General features: G+C 42.3%; 1 protein-coding gene across 6 annotated transcripts in view; it reads right to left on the bottom strand.

Moving 5' to 3' along the window:
• The window catches only part of LOC117424528 (testis-expressed protein 2-like), a 48117-nt gene extending 37817 nt beyond the window's left edge, over positions 1-10300 (bottom strand). For 2 of the 6 annotated variants that reach the window (XM_034040932.3, XM_034040937.3), the window contains exon 1: positions 10148-10300. The gene's annotated coding sequence lies outside the window, so the exon portion shown is untranslated. Of the gene's footprint in view, positions 1-3779; positions 3800-8072; positions 8155-10147 lie in introns of those variants that run through there. The other 4 variants (XM_034040931.3, XM_034040938.3, XM_034040934.3 and 1 more) reach the window with 3 other exon arrangements.
• Positions 10301-14564: the final 4264 nt, after the last annotated feature.

Genomic DNA, 14564 nt, shown 5'->3' with positions numbered 1-14564 from the left:
ATCAGCACGGAGAAGAAAAATACCCCAAGTATTTAATAAAGCTTGCTTGTTTGAATGGATATAAAAAAAGCAGCTCTTGAAATGCTAATGCACTTGTGGGGGTCTTAGTGTTTCGTATTTCTTTGTTTTTAATTTACGTTTCATTTTGTGTGTGTGTCAGGTTGCAGCAAGCCAGCCTGTTAAACTGCTGCTTCTCTCTCTCTCTCTCTCTCTCTCATTTCTCCAGGACTTGGCCCTCGCAAACAACAGGAATTCCAAGTCATGCTCACCAGCGCCTCCTCCTAACAAAGCAGGAAACCCACTCACATCCTCATACCAGCTCATCTATTTTTACCTTCCGACTGGCATTAATAAGACACCTTATCGTTACTGGACTCCTCCTACACCTGCTATTGCTGCTGCTTCAGCCTAAAATCTTAGGGAACAGGTCGCGGCTTTTACAACCTCACTTTCCGTTACTACATCTCCAGGGTTACTACGACACAGTGATGGAAACAAGGCTCCCACTGCACAGTGGTTTGATCTGTTCCACATTTTACTAGAAATGGCTTTTCAATTCCTCACCTGTTCAACGGCCTGTTACGTGTGTTTTGTGCGACCCGTGCTTGTTGTTTCTGCTTAGATCGCTGTTAACCATGTAAGCATGTAGCTACTGCAGTAAGTGTGGCACATCGTTTAAAGAAGAAGAAACAGCAATAGGGAATCTAACAGAGCATGCATAATGTAATAATAAACAGGTGAGAAACTGATATTAAGAACATGAAGATCTTGAGGTATGAGATCCTTAAATTAGCCATACACTTCAAGCTCAAGTGTGCAGAATTGAGGTCACTGTAAAAAAAAACTCTGAAGGGCTCAAATTCCTATCCCTGAAATTAGCCCAATGCGCCGCTTAGCCCTTTAGATCAGCCGCTTATAACCAGAACTGTGGAGCCTCCTGACTGAATGGAACAGGAGCAGAGAGTCAGCTGGGTGCAAATCTGCTTCTGCAGATATCTTTTGCACACACATGGCTAGGGATAAAAAGGGGATTACTTCTGGATGGTGGGAAAAACTATACCTGGACCTCGCTAATAGCCTGCAAACCGTGGGATTGACAGCAGTCTGACAGCAGTCTTCTGGGGCTTTTGGGAATCGGGGCTGGTAATGTATAACAGTGCAGAACAGTCAGCAACCTTCATGGCTGATTAGACTACTGCTCCGGCATAGATAGAGAGGCAAACAACACAAAACAAGCAAGCAAACAAAATATAATGAGACCACAAAGAAAGAAAGCCTGCAATATGAAAAAGATCAACCGCTGACGAGAGCCAAGCAGCAGCAGCACCTGTAATGGAATGGAACAGTCCCACAGCATTGAAATGAATGGAAGTGGTAACACCAATGCTCTGCTCGCTGATGGACAAATCTGTTTGCAGGAAACACTGCGTTTTCTAAGAGACGTGATTTACTGCAGAGAAGAAAAACGACAAAATGCTTGCAGTTCTGCAGCCTGGCAGAGCCCCAAGAAAATGCTACTGCCGCTGCATAATATAAACTAACATTTTAAAATGATAGATTACATATATATCATCCAGTGCACTGACTTTCAGAAACCAGCTGGTATGATACAACACTTTCATTCATATTTGAACGACTGTGATAATCTTGAATCTGGGAGAAAGGGCTCAGTTCACCTCACGTATTTTCGGCATCATTACAATAACCCGCCTGCGTTCCCAGTCACAGTGTCTTTGTGATGGAATATCTGTAACTGCAGTGGGACAAACCGATTATACGATTATTCAGATGGAGCTCCCCACAGGGAACGGTCATCGTTGTTTGGGCGAATTTACCATTCCAAGTAAAACAAGGCAAGAATGTGCATTGCTGTTCTCTGCAGAGTCTAAGAAAAGCAGCTATCATCACAAACCAAAGCAGCGGTTTCTTCTCTCGTTCCACTCTGAATGGTAAATTGGCCTGATCAACACCAATGAGCCTCTCCTGGCTGCCAGCGCCTGATTTCTGTGGAGAGCTCATTCTGAATAAACAAATAATCTGCTTGTGCATCACTAGCAGCAGGTGGCAGCAAGTACCACCCAGTGTGAACCTGTGAAATCCTTAAAAGCAAATATATGTTTTGAACTGTCAGCAAACAACACAGTCACAGCAACAGCAGATCTGTGTTTGCTAAAGTTACAGGCAGAGGAAGGAAGGAAGCGTCTTGTACCAGGTGCTGTTGTACTGGACTAGTTAATCAGTTTGCCATTATTACCTCTGACTGATAACAGAGCAGCATTAGGGATTTAGGAGCTTACATTGTAACTGACACAGTATAACGTTACTGTACACAATGGTTGAGAATGGAAGATTTCTGTTATTTCTACTCCATCCTGAACTGTGTATCTTGTTTATTCCTCATCTACTTTGTTAAGTACGTATACTATTTTTAGTATCAGTTTCTGAGTCTCACAGACCTATCGTAGTGTATAGCCAGTATCTTATGTATGTATCTCTATCACACAAACACACTGTATACATTTTGCGTGCTGTTTTAAAATGACTGCCCACAATAACACAGCACAACGACTGATCACCCTGACAACGACTCACTGGTTGATCTCGCTGCCAAAGGGCTGCAGCATTTCATCAGCCTATTATTCTGAGTCATAACTCATCTCCAGCCCACCCCAATATCAACAGACACTCTTTGTAAGCAGTACTGTACCCATTTATCGCTGGATATTTCCAACCTGCAGAGTGTCTTCTGCTTAAGGATATCTTTTACCCCCACCTTCGCTCTCTCCAACTTCATTAGTGAGGGTGTTCTGCTTACTGTCTCAACATGTTTTTTTTTTAGTTATAGTTAGGTTTAGGATTAGGGCTAGGGCTAGGAGCTAAGAGCCAAGAGCCTAGAGTTAATTATACAGAAATGCTTTTTAGCTAAAAAATCTTTATTAAATGACCACAAGTTGACAATGAAGACATTTTACAGTTGATTAATAACCATGAACATCTGAAATAAAAAACAAACAAAAAAACAATCCAATTTGAACAGAACGAGAACAGAACAGACGATGCCAGAACTAACACCAATGTTGCACTTTCTCTCTCTTCAACAGAGAAAGCAGCAGCTGGACTCGACTGGACGTAACGGTCACTCTCCACTTGTTCTAACAAACACTGGAACGTACGCTGGCTCGGGGCTCCATAAAAACAGACAGCAGCAGCATCACAACACCGCTACGGGACCGAAGGAGAATTCTTCTTCCCACACAGGGCTAATAAATACACCTTGACATCCAAGACTTCATCAGCTAACACTGCCTTGCACTTGTATTGCAACGCCACTGCATCAAGCTGTCTGCTCACTTTGTTTTCCTACTCAGGATATAATGCAATCCAAGTGCCAGTTGGCTGGAAATCTGCTTTACAATACCAACTTGAAAAAAAAAATAAAACAAATGGGACAGATACCAAGAACAAATGGGGCATTTTATTCATATTTCACTTTGGATTCTGCTGGCAATTTCCTGATGCTGGCAAGAAAAAACTAAAACATAAATAAACAGTGCCTCACATAAACGAACAGCTATGCATGTTATGCAGATAAATACACAACACTAATAAGTGTTTTGTTCTCAAATATGTACAAATAAGCTGGTGAGGATGGATCTATAGAACAATCTGGCAAAGGCGAGCGTACAAAAAGAGACTCAGTCTCTTCCACAGCATTAATAGGAAGTCGCTGTGTTTAGCAATGTGTCTGCCCATCACCTCTACTGCGAACAACAAAATACCTGTCACCCTGGCAACTCTCATTGTTCATCAGAGCAGGTGCTGGGATGCACGTGTTGGGTGCGTGGACGATGGATTTCTGCAGCCCCCACTGGATTTTAGACTTCCGTGACGGATGCTTGTCTCACTTTCCTTAACTCTTTCTCTAAGGCCAGATGCAAAAAAAATAAACACTCAAAACTCTGACCACGAAGATAAAACACAACCGTATGCAAAATCAGCTGGCATGAAGAAGCAGCCTGAATTCTCAAATGTTAAAAAGAGCTTGGGTTTCTCTTGTTCCCAGTTGTCTTAAAATGTTAGTTAAACAGGTGTAGCCTAAGTTATTAAGAAGACCACTCTGTAAAGCTTTATGAATGAGAGATTCTACAATCTGGGAAATTGACATTCTGTAGCAGCGCTTTTCAACTAGTTTCACCGAGTTCTAACACTTTCGGTCCTGAAATATTTTTGTCGACCTGAAGAAGGGCACATTTATTTATTTATTTTTTTACATATATGTATACAACGTGGTTTACGACGACATGTGTTAACATATGGCGCCGAGATAAAGTGGGACCTCAAGGGTTAATGTTGCCGCTCACCGCTCAGCTGCACCAACGTTTCTCTGGTTCGCTCTGCACCGCGATCGCAGACGGTCATGTCTTTCAAAGAGCCTGACAACACAAGTCTTTCTGCCACTCTGACAAGTGGAGCTCCATCAAAACTGTTTGGTGAGAACCCAAAGGGACAATCAACTATTGGATCTGATTTATTTTTTATTTTTTTTATTTTTTTTAAAGCGTTGACAGTAGATTTGGCCCAGGGACATCTGACAAAAAGAAAATGTTGACTATAGCTTCTCTATTCTCCTTTCCTTATTGAAAATAAGTGTCAATTTTACATATCCTACCAGTCATCACATTACAAAAGGGCTCTTTCTAAATGCAGAATGATCATCGATTTTTCATAGTGTGGGTAAGGCTCACACAGGAACACTTACCTACGGTTTCTGCCCAATCGCTTGCTCTGAATTCAAAGAGGTGGTAAATGTGTTTTCTGGGCTTGCCCTATTTTAGATGACACACAATCCAAAAAAAAATAGTTTTTAAATCAGTACGTTTTTTTTTTTTTCCTTTTTCAGTCTGGCGAGGTGACCCAATTGAATGCTGCACTATTCGTTTTTAGCCTCTTTAATTTGAGCCATGCCAGGGTATGAACAGCATTGCTTCGCAGCTATTTACAGTAGTTCCATTTTTCATACTTGATTTCACACTTGATTTGTCTCTCCTCATTATCATTGTTGTCAGTGTATGTTCTGATGCATTTGAATTGAGTTCAGATCTCTCTCCAAAGTCCAGAAGGCAGCTGTATGAAACTGCGTGGAACTAAGTCGCACAGAGAGATTGTGCTGTGGGGAAGCCATTGACCATCGCCCTGTACCTGTGAAGCTTCCTGGCAGAATTGAGAAACAAAGAAAGAGAGAGCGACAGCAAATCTTTAAATGCAGTTCAAGCTGCTGTAGGCTAAGGTGCTCTATTCAAGGGATCCTGGGATTCCAATGAGGCTGGAGTACAAGGAGCACCATTTGTTTTGTTTTTAGTACAAAAAGTTGTGACACAGTTCTCCTGGGGGCAGTTTGAGGAAATAAGAAAAGCAACACTCAGTTGAACGCTTCTGGGAAATCATTCAGGAGTAGCAAAAAACAACAACAAAAAAAATCAATCTCAGCAAGAAACACATTGCGGACAACTCCATGCTAGTAAAGAACTGAAAAAGCAACAGGTTTACTTTGCAGATAAGAATAACAGCCTTGAAAACTAAAGCCCCTTTCACACTGGCATGCTCTACCCAGGTCAGAACCTACCGGATGTAATCCTAGATAATACTGCTATCTTCTTATTTTTTTTATTAATTCATGTAAAAATGTATTATAGCTGTTCTGCTGCTGCCTTAGCACTGGGAATCAATTTCCCCAGCTCTCGTACAGATGCCTTTCTTCAAGCCCTTCAGTTGTTTTGATTTTATTATTTAGAGGTCTTGTGCAATACTGTGCATCCCCTGCATGAGATATTCCACAATGCTTACCAGGAACGTGACAGGAGCATGCTGTTTTACTATCCCCCCTGCTGGTGTCACAGGATGTCATTACTGGCCATCTTGAGACTCTCTTACCCAATTGTGATGAAGCTTGGGGTGGGGTGGACAGCACAGGTTCTTGGGGTCATCGGAATCTAGGTCAATGTAAAGTACCCTGTGCCTCTAATTCATCCGGCAAAGAGGAATATGTACCAATAACTGCTACGAATCCCATTAAACTTTGCACTGATATTCGTTGGAAGAAGATTTTCCATATTAAGCCAGCGGCTGTCATTTTGACAGATCTTTGCTCTATGCATTTGTTAAGAGATTTTACTGCACATGCTGTGGACGTGGGTCAAGGTATTTAAATCCTGTAACGTTACCCCCGTAATGTTACCCTTTTAGTCACATCACTGAACACAATAACAGCATGACTGAAAGAGGTCCTCCATAGAGGATGTTTAACAATATTTAGGGCAACGGTATGGCGATGCGCCACTGTTTAGATTTCAGTCTGTGATTTCAGTTAGCTTTGTACTTCATTTACTAATCTAAAAGGTACTTATTTAGCTCGGTCTCCTGCAGGAAAGGCTGGTGATCATGCGGTGTCACTTCTCACAGGTAATGTATTCCTCACTTAACATCACACTCAGGAGAGCTCATTACTTTTAGATGAGCAACAAGGCAAATGCATGTAATTACAACACAGCTCCAATCAGACTGTCTTCATTGCGAGGGCTCGGGTTTCCCCGATCAGTTACCAATCACTCCCCTCCTTCTGGTGAAACGGGATCTGAAGGCTGGCTACACCTACTGCTAGTGAAGAGGTTTAAAAAGCACGCAAGATGCACAGTGCAGTCACATCAGTGCGCGAGGAAACACATGAGATACATACAAGCCATTCTGAAGATACCAGGATTTCCTCTTACTGCTGCCCACTCTGTTTACTGCTAATAATTAAAATACGGCCCCTCCCTGCTTTTCAGCATTAACACACTTGAGACTCACAGGCACACTATGATGTCACATTTCCAGCTTTAACATGTAAAACTCATTCCGATACCTCAGGCCAACGCGGGTTCCAGGTACTAAACAAGCTGGCATGCTTTCCTCTATTGCTCGATGGAACCAGAGAGCATGCTGTAATATAGGGACCAGAATTCAGAGCATCGTGGCTGACCTGCCATGTAATGAGATATCTGAGCCACAATTATAGATGATGATATTAATAATAATAATAATAATAATAATAATAATAATAATAATAATAATAATAATAATAATAATGGAAAGTATCATCAGTTCCTCTAGACAGGTGTAAAAATGGTAGTGCGATACACACAGTTCACCACAGTGCATGTAGTGCAGATTTTCTTTATTACACATTCCAATGTGCATAACATTTCCACTGAAACATTCAAGCACCTGTTTCAGGGGGAAAGATGTGAAAAAAGCCAGTCAGGAGACTTGAGAAATGTGGCTAAACAAGAAGGCAGGTGGCATGCCAACTCCTAGCAGCTGAAACTACTCTACATTTACTGCCTGGAAACAAACCATGAAGAATGGATGGGTGGAATCTGTTTCACTTTTCAAAATAGAATTGGGTGACACCGCAGCATCAACGCATCAGGATTAAAGTTCATATTACTGGTGACACGAGCAAACACACTGCAGCCCAAGATGTTACACTTTTAAAAACACTGCTTTTGAGCACTCCTGCATGGCACCTTGTACCTCCTAACACAATGAGGAGTGTAAGACAAACGAAGCGCTTCTAAACATCTCTCAAAACAGCAACAGAAACCAGCTGCTACAATGTGGGGTTAAAATAATGCAAGCAGACAAGAACTATTCAAGAATGCAGGATTGGAGAGCTTCCCCACCCCCTTCTCTTTAAAGGTATAGTGTACAGTTCATCTAGAGTTTTAACTGCACATACAATACGGCCATTTAGTTACCTTTGTTTAAAACTTTGTAAAACCCCATATCATATTCCTGGAGAATCAGATGGGTTTACAACATTTAGACTCCACTGCCCGCTTGGTTATAGCCTCACCTCCTGCTCAGTTAAAAAGGTCAGCCTGCTCGTAACGTGAAAGTCCCAGGATGCGAGTCCTGTTACACAACGCTCAGCAGGTCCACAACCACTCCCCCTCACTTCTCTTCATCAAAGGTCAATTCCTACACGGATTCCCTGATCATTACAGTTCAGGATCACTTTCAAAAGAGCTTACCTTGAAAACCTGTGCCATTCAATCCCCACCTGTTCCAGTGTCTGCATTGGGCCACATGGGATTCTCATAACTCATTGTGCTCCTAGAAGCAATTGCAATCAGCATGGTTATCACTGATAACCTTCACACTGTGCATGACACAGACCTCTACAATTGCTCTATGAGACCTGCATATGCAATAGCTCAAAATCTAAGACTCTGTGCCCCTTTTACAACTGGTTGATTGTGCATTTCAATAATAATGAGATTTCAGTATGTGTAACACACAATCAAAAGAGCTGTCAGCTACTGAAATGTTAATGAATTCTCATTCTGCAGCCTCTCTGGGCAAATGCATTTAAGCACACACACTAATTCTCCAAAAATGCGCTGAGTGGTTAGCTAATCATCTAGATAATGCAGCACACACCGTGCTCCAGCAAACTATAATGCATCATATAGTTATTAACTGTTTACTACCTAACATTAAACCTGTAACCCCAAACCCTTTTATACATTTTCACAAATGTATAGAATTGCATTAATCCAGTTAAAGCTGCATTTTATTATACTAACTGTTTTAACCTGCCTACTCTTTTTTTTAATGTTTATACTGTTTCGTTCACCCATCCCCTTGCAGTAATTTTATATTATTTACACTGCGCAGCTTACAAATTAGATCTGGTTAAAAATTGCTTCTGATTAGACTCCTCGGGGTGAATTGTGGAGAGGTGGGGTGGGGAAGCATATCAGCGTGGCACAGGCTTCAGTGCACAACGCTTCAGCCTGTGGCAATAACCTTTAAATGGAGCACAGAGCTAGGCTAATAAGGGCCGTGTGTAATACTGTTGATAGCAAGACCTTTCAGGGCTATGCTTCAGCGTTCAGGCTCCTGTCTGCCATTAATTCTCTCTTTATCTGAAAACAAAATACACACAGACAGCTTTCCCTTGAGCTGCTCTTAAATAACACACACACACACACACACACACACACACACACACACACACACACACACACACACACACACACACAGCAAGACACATTTCAATATTGAATACAAATCAAGTGGGGTTTAATTGATTAACACTGTTTCCCAGGATCCTCCACAGTCACACCAATGATACAGAAACTTATATGGCATGTTTCATTAAAACAGAAGACAAGCAAAACAACAAAGTATAATGCTGCCTGAAAGCAACCGTAGGCTGTATAGGGTTAAAAAAAAAAAAAAAATAAAAAAAAAAGGATTCACAATTCAATTGCAATGGGAACTACTGTACAGCACTGTCCCTGTTGGTTTAAGGGACAGTAATGCTGGTTAAAGACCGGATTGTGCTGTACTGTAAGCATCCAAATGATTGTTGTGAATACAGTATACAGTCGTTACTGTAAACAGGTGCTGGGGCTTTATTAAATACAGTCTGGCTATCCAGTAAGAAACGTGTGCTCCATTTCAAAGGAACAGGAACTCAGCAGCATTTGCTGGACTTATTGGAACAATAAAGTGAAAATGCTTGACTGATCCAGCGTCCCAGTCACAGGCGATGTACTTATTAAATGTGCAGGTACCGTTCATTCTTACCTCCTGTACAACATGTCAGTCCAAGCAATGGAGTGTGGGTTCAACTGTCTTATTTAATGGACTTATTATACACGACTCATATCTGTTATTGTATTAAGACATGCTCATTATATTGATATTAGTATATTGTTTTGTTATCCTGACCGACACCAATATATCTTCCTAACGATGACGTGTTGCCACAGAACGTCCGGCAGGTGTTTACATTAAAACATTACGGTGAATTAAGGTATATAAGTGCTGTATACTTACACAGCATGTTGTGTTTGTCTTTTAAAATGCATTGTTTTACCACGGACTAGTCTGTCCGGTAGGAATGCAACACAGAGTTATATCGGCATCCTATGATGCTCATCCAAGTCTTCGTTGCTGTCGTGTTGTATCATCGATGCAGCAACGAACAATTAAATAAGTCCCTCTCAACCGGAACTCAAGTCAATTTAAAAAATAAAAAGTCTGAAAAAACACGTAAGGCATACATTTTTTCATGCATAACGCAGTTTAGTCTTACCGTATATCGCTTTCATGTCCTTGCACCGGGCTGGTCTGTACTTACAGCTCACCGTACATATCGCCCTATCGTATTCTCTTGTACTACAGACTGTTGACAACTCGCTCACCGCCAGTTCCTGTGCAAGCAGGCCAGACCAATCAAAGGCGGCGGGCAGGATTAGAACACGCGAAGTCAACATTCTCGTAGATTGATTAACCAGTTTTCGTGCAAATGTAAGATTTAAAGGGTTCTCACTAATGCGTGCATCCGCCAAGGTGCTGGAGTTTAACCTCTTTAATCTCTGCGATTGCATACGTTTGCAGCTTTATATTCAATGCATGTGTGTCCCTAATACAATAGTTACTTTTAAATTATTATTATTATTATTATTATTATTATTATTATTATTATTATTATTATTATTATTATTATTATTATTATGCAGTTAGAAGGTTATACTGTATTTACAGGTCTGGGCAAATGTAAAGGCAAAGAAAAACATTAAACATTTTTGGCTAGAATGTATTGTCAGTAGGGTTGTCAGTGTTTCCAGGTCTCTCCCCTTATAAAAGCTGACCACAGTAAATCTGCACAGTAATTTTATAGTTTTCCTTATATTATGCATTTACTATAGTTAATCATGGCTTGCCTTGCTTTTAATATGCTTTGTCATGCTTTCACAGTGCTTTATCAAACTGTGTTATTCTTTTACTGTGGGAAACTTTTATAAGGGATTATACCTGCTTAAAAAACAAACAAACCAGCAACTGCTGGACAGCCAGTGACCAGTAAGAGTGGAGGTATCGGAACACACATTTACTGGTTTCTTACTGGTTTCAAGCTAGAAGCACGTGACCCAACAGTTGACCTGACAGTTTTTGAACCTGTTGATTTTCCAGTCAGTTGGGCTCTGATAAAGGTAATTGAACATATTCCCCCAAGGTGATAATTACACAGATGGGGGAGGGCGTTTTAAAGTCTTGTGCAATGAGATTAGGCACAGACCTTTGAGTAAGAAATGCCCTGTAGGTAAGTGATAAGATCATCTCTTTGTTCTTCTGCACCTCCCAGCAAACACTGGTTTTCTATCAAGGTTGAATGCAAATAAGAATAACAGTTAATTTAACTGATGTGGCCCGACTGCTAAGAGTCTGAAATGCAAAAACTTTGAATGTTTACATGTTACATCATCACTGGAGAGGAGAAGAGAGGAGAGGAGAGGAGAGGAGAGGGGAGGGGAGGGGAGGGGAGGGGAGGGGAGGAGAGAGGAGGGGAGGGGAGGGGAGGGGAGGAGAGGAGACGGGAGGGGAGGAGAGGGGAGGGGAGGTGAGGGGAGGGGATGAGAGGAGAGGGGAGGAGAGGGGAGGGGAGGGGAGGGGAGGGGAGGGGATGAGAGGAGAGGGGAGGAGAGGGGAGGGGAGGGGAGGGGAGGGGAGGATAGGAGAAGAGAGGAGAGGAGAGGAGAGGAGAGGAGAGGGGAGGGGAGGGGAGGGGAGGAGAGTAGAGGAGAGGGGAGGAGAGGAGAGGGGTGGGGTTTACATGTTACATCATCACTGGAGAGGAGAGGAGGCGGGAGGGGAGGGGGGCTCACATGTTACATCATTACTGGAGAGGAGAGGAGGGGGGAGGGGAGGGGGGTTCACATGTTACATCATCACTGGAGAGGAGAGGAGGGGGAGGGGAGGGGGGTTCACATGTTACATCATCACTGGAGAGGAGAGGAGGGGGAGGGGAGGGGGGTTCACATGTTACATCATCACTGGAGAGGAGAGGAGGGGGAGGGGAGGGGGGTTCACATGTTACATCATCACTGGAGAGGAGAGGAGGGGGAGGGGAGGGGGGTTCACATGTTACATCATCACTGGAGAGGAGAGGAGGGGGAGGGGAGGGGGGTTCACATGTTACATCATCACTGGAGAGGAGAGGAGGCGGGAGGGGAGGGGGGTTCACTTGTTACATCATCACTGGAGAGGAGAGGAGGGGGGAGGGGAGGGGGGTTCACATGTTACATCATCACTGGAGAGGAGAGGAGGGGGGAGGGGAGGGGGGTTCACATGATGACGGCTGATGATGAGCGTTGAAGGACTTGATCAAAATTCCACATTCATTTTAAACAACGATAGAGAAACAACTTGTGAGTGCTTAAGAGACTTTGCATTATATTACTTACTTTTACTTTGTTCTAGTTTTGTAAAATGAACAGCAGTTTTTTTTTTTTTCGTTCCAAATTGTTTTTATTAAAGATTGGAGTAATATTCTAAAAAATGTTGACTGTCTACTCTACACTGACAACAGCACCACCTGCTGTTTGGATTTGAAATTTCACCTGAAGCATACTTACTGGTAATACTGTCCACTATAAATGCAAACACTTCCACCTAGTGGTCTTCAGAATCGCCTCTCTACAGCACTGGTATTAAAAAAAGCCTGCCATTCTCTCTCTAGTTAAATCAAAGTCACGAGGAATACCTTTTTGGACACCCCTTAAATCAATAAATATTAGCCTGAAAATCAAAACAAAGATCTAATTGTATATAATATTTGCTTAATTATTGTTATTGTTCTTCATCTTCTTTATGTGATTGTTTTATTATTATAATTAGCAGTGCTAGTCATAGTCTTATTAACATAAAGTTCAGTATTTTTCAGAGTGTACTTCTTGATAAACTATTCATTTTGGAAAGGTGACGTACGTAAGGCATGTCTGCTATGCAGACGTTTCTTGACTTTTCCTCAGCGCTGCAATGGAAATGTAAGACAAAGCCGATACAGTACTAAAAATAAGAGGCTTCAGTTGTTTTATCTGATTAGAGAGAGGATATGCGCAGACCTTCCCTTAGATGCAATCGTTCAGTGAGTCTTAAAACTGGCCACAATGTTTTGACTCATGAGGATCATAAATAGAAACTGCTTTTCACACCTTCTCCTCATAACAGCGCTTGCCTAAAAGTCTGCAGAATTGGGTATGATAATAACATTTGCTGCATAAAAACTTGAGATTATATATAAAATGATATTAAACAGACAATATCTCCAATTTGAGATAATAAACATCCTAGTAATAGCAACTGCCCCTTTTCAGATGACTTGGCTATAGCATCAATCACAATGCCAACAGGAGAACGTTTTCAGGTACCATTCTTGCTACGTGTTTGCAGACTATCTTTAGATAATGGCGATGGCAGGAAGCCATGAAGCTGTTGTTTTCTGCAATCTTGTGGTGGAGAGGAGGGGTGGTGGTGACGTTCGGCGCTCAGCTTATCTGACTTCACCCCACGCTGTCTCAGCCACTTCCAGGCCGAAAGCAAGCAGCATGCCTGGTAGGAGGCAAACTAAACGCTGGTATATGAAGTGGGGCTGTCCCGCTGTGTGCATGAGTTGCTCCTCCAGTGTGCCTGCCCGTTTTAGCCTAGATGATCTCTGTATTTGTCACTGCCATGGAAAGCCCCCACCCTTTACGACCTTGTTATTCTGTGAACTTTAGTGAAAGAAGAAAAGCGGCCCACACAGCTCCACCTGCGCTGCGCTTGTAGATCATGCTCAGGATGCAAACAACACGGCCGTGTCGCAGGAGGGGAAGAGGCTCATTGAAATCAGCTCCCGCCCTGATGGGAAGGGGATATTTCGGGTAGCCTCCACAAGGACACTATTACCCCTTTTCCACTGGCACATGTGAGCTGTGAGAACCAAACCTTGAAACTCTGACACAACTGAATCTGGCTTTAGTGGTGAGATTTACAGAGCCGCTACTGATAGAGGGGACATTACTGCATTGCTCCCTGGCGCAATTTGATCAAACGCAGGAGGAAGGTGAACAGAGGCACTTTTTGAATTTGTAATTGTTAAGCTTTCTTACTGACACATTAACAAACGATAGTCATTTTTTGCTAGTCGTTGGTTGATATGTTGATCCGCTATAAGCAGCATACTCACACAACACCTTTCTCGTTTGCAAAGTGTTACTAAGTGCCTTCAGACTAACAAAACCCCTTTCCAATAAGCAGCTGATGAATAGGTTGCTACATATCAAATGGCCATCAACACAAAACACAAAGCACTATTGCACTATAGCTGCGAATAGTTTGTAACTAAACAAGCGTCATAGAACATTTCAAATATATCGTTTTTGGCTTGTATCCTTAGCTGCACATGGACTATAGGGTGGCACAAAACAGCAGCATTTTCCTGCAGTCCTGTTCAGATTGACACATTGGTGTGTGTTTAGCCTTCATCATTCTGTGTTCTTCATAATGAAACCTGTGTGCAAGACATGGTCAGCTCAGCTCAGCTCAGCAGCCACATCCACATCCACCCAGTCCCTTTTGTGGTCAAGTTATTCAAGTCAGACTGAAAGGCAGGTTCTCAGGCAGGAATCAAATATATAGCAAACCAACCCCCCATTAACAGCAATCATTTAACTACTCCTGCCTGCAGC

The sequence above is a fragment of the Acipenser ruthenus genome, chromosome 19 (genome assembly GCF_902713425.1).
Source record: "Acipenser ruthenus chromosome 19, fAciRut3.2 maternal haplotype, whole genome shotgun sequence".
Lineage (NCBI taxonomy): Eukaryota > Metazoa > Chordata > Actinopteri > Acipenseriformes > Acipenseridae > Acipenser > Acipenser ruthenus.
This window is presented reverse-complemented; position numbering and strand designations above follow the sequence as displayed.